Source organism: Neophocaena asiaeorientalis, unplaced genomic scaffold (assembly GCF_003031525.2).
Source record: "Neophocaena asiaeorientalis asiaeorientalis breed wild unplaced genomic scaffold, Neophocaena_asiaeorientalis_V1.1 scaffold254, whole genome shotgun sequence".
Taxonomy (NCBI): domain Eukaryota; kingdom Metazoa; phylum Chordata; class Mammalia; order Artiodactyla; family Phocoenidae; genus Neophocaena; species Neophocaena asiaeorientalis.
The window spans coordinates 236,262-238,942 of NW_020174705.1; the positions used below are offsets into that span (position 1 = coordinate 236,262).

At 45.2% G+C, this 2,681-nt stretch overlaps 1 protein-coding gene across 2 annotated transcripts in view; it reads left to right on the plus strand.

The window, feature by feature from the left end:
* FAM234A (family with sequence similarity 234 member A) overlaps positions 1–2,681 on the plus strand; it is a 31,372-nt gene that overhangs the window by 2,577 nt on the left and 26,114 nt on the right. The window contains exon 2 of one of the 2 annotated variants that reach the window (XM_024759490.1): positions 2,389–2,513. The exons of the other annotated variant lie outside the window; for it this stretch is intronic. The gene's annotated coding sequence lies outside the window, so the exon portion shown is untranslated. The remainder of the gene's footprint in view (positions 1–2,388; positions 2,514–2,681) is intronic. 2 annotated transcript variants of the gene reach the window in all.

A 2,681-nucleotide genomic window follows, 5' to 3' on the forward strand; every position in this document is an offset into this window, starting at 1 on the left:
GGAGCGGGGGTGGGTGGTGGGTGGCTGGGGGACTGGTTTGAGTGGGCTATGAAGGTCCAGTAGGAGTTACTGGTAGGTCAGCCTTGTGACGGGGGAACAGACGTTGGGTATAGGGTTTGGGAAGACATGATACTAGAGGTAGGCGATAGCCAGGTGGTGGAAAGACCTGAAGGCAAACTCAGGTGGCTGAGCTTTGTTCTAAAGTTGTGAAGCGTCAGTCAGGAATTTCAAGCAGGGGAATGACATGATCAGGAGATATTAGAAAGATGTCTCTTGCAGCATCAAGGAAGGTTTGAGAGGGCTACAGAAATCCAGGTGAGAAGTTATAAAAATACGATCTAAAGTAGCGGCCGTTGAAAGGAGGGGTTCAACTGAAGAGATACATCAGAATCTACAGGGTTTGTGGTTGTTGCAAAATTTACTACGTACCTCACCCGAAATCAGTCTTTAGAAAAACCACAAACTTAGTGAGTTTTGTTCCCACTCTGACTTTGTAAAATCCTTCATGGAGCTTAGGTTGTCTGGATGTAGTGTCCAAAAAGAAGAATGCTGATTCCTAAATGAATAACCAGGAAGCAGATATTGAGAGATCTAGTGGCATATCTCTAACTGTTTAAAAATTGGAGTAAATTTTTTAAGAAATTGGAGGTGGGGCATGGGAGAGAAGTGTGGTCTGTAGATGGAAAAGGTTGGCTCTGTGTTGGTAATTGTTGAAGCTGGGTCGTGGATGAATGGGGCTGGTGGTCTCTACTTTCATGAATATTTAAACATTTATGTGACAACAGGTTTTTAAAAAATAAAGGTAAATAAGTAAAGTGAAGTTAAGGCATATTTATAGGGTTGATCAAAAGTGATCAAGTAAGAATTATACTTTATCTTCTTAAGAGCTTCTGCTGTCCTTAATGTAAGGACAAGAAGAAACACTGATTTGTGGGGGAATCAAAGGAAATTGAATCTTCCTTAGAACTCAGGAAAAAAGCTTACTCCATGTTATTTTACAGACAAACCTACAAAACTTGTTCTGTGTAACAGTTGCTTGTCTAAAATTCTGATAGCCACTTCTCCGTAACTCCCTTTTAGGTGGTATGTGAGCTGCCCTCAATTACTCTGAAAGTTTTGCATCTCGTGGAGAGGAACTGTGTGCTGAGGTTCAGGTCCTAAGCACTGAGCTGCCTGTGAAACACTTGCCTTTAACCGGGAACCATGCATGACCTTAAAATTTGTTCTCATTTGAAAGATGATTAAGGGCCTATTGTCTGTCTTGAGATTATTGTTTGGTGAAGAGAAGAAGTAGTTGTTCGGCTGTAAACGGCTAAACACTGTAGCCGTCATTGTCTGACTTCTGCTTTGCTCAGCCGAAAACCCAGTCTGCCCAGTTGGGTTCTGTGGGCGTCTCTCACATGCCTCTGGTTGAAGTGCTGTCAGAACACTCGGGCCACTGGGCCGGGACACAGGCCTCCTAATGTATAAGAAATTCCTAAACCGTTTGTATATGTCACAGCTGGCTTTGGGGACGAGCATTTGAGCACTCACACTATAAGATCGGTTTGTGGGGCTTCCCTGGTGGCGCAGTGGTTGAGAGTCCGCCTGCCGATGCAGGCGACGCGGGTTCGTGCCCCAGTCTGGGAGGATCCCACATGCCACGGAGCCTGTGCTTCCAGAGCCTGTGCTCCGCAACAGAAGAGGCCACAACAGTGAGAGGCCCGCGTACCAGAAAAAAAAAAAAAGATCGGTTTGTGATTACAGGTCATGAGGTCTGTGCATCCAGACAAGCTCTTGAATGAAGAACTTGATGGGCCTTATCTCACCTTCTTGTCAAGGAATGGCTCCCAAAAGCTCTCTCCCCTGTTTCACTGACACTTAGTTTAACTGACACTTACCAAGTGTCTGTCGTTTGTTTAGCACCAGGGAAGTCCTGCTGCCCTAAAATAGCTCTCGGTCAGAGGCTGTGGGAGGAGTATTATGGGTGCTTTGAAAGAAAAAGTTCGAGTTCTCAGGTGGAAGGTGGCCTTCCTGGTCCACAGTGCTCACGTAGGCTTGATGGTAGTCCAGCCAAGGCTTGGAGCACTGAGAGGGCCTCCTGGCAGGAGGACCATCCTGAGGGAAGACTTGAAAATCCGGATCCCTGGGAGTTCCCTGGTGATGCAGAGGTTAGGACTCTGCGCTTACACTGCTGAGGGTGCAAGTTCAGTCCCTGGTGGGGAACTAAGATGCCATAAGCCGCCTGGCACAGACAAAAAAAAGAAAAGAAAAGAAAACCAGGATCCCTTACTGGTCAAATCACAGCAAGGCCAAGTGGACAAAAGGCGATTTGCAGATAAAACACATGCCCAGTGGATACATGACAAGATGCAGTATGTTTTGTCCAATGTAATTTCTGTCCTCTAGAAAAGTAACCCCGCTGAGTGTGAACTGGGGGTGAGAGCTCCCCAGTGGAAAGAGAGAAATCTGCTCCACTCCCAGCTGCACCTTCAGAGTCACCCTGGACCATATCAGTACGCAGTCCAAGAGTGGTAAGCTGATCTTTTCATGGTTTAATCCAGTGACAAAATCCTTTCAGTTTCTATTACTAACTGGTGAAGCTAGATAGTAAAGTTAATCTATAATCAGAGTCTTTTCCTAAGTATTCCTTACATATTTTCTCCATTTAAAAAGCTCATCTGAAAAAAAAAAAAAAAAAA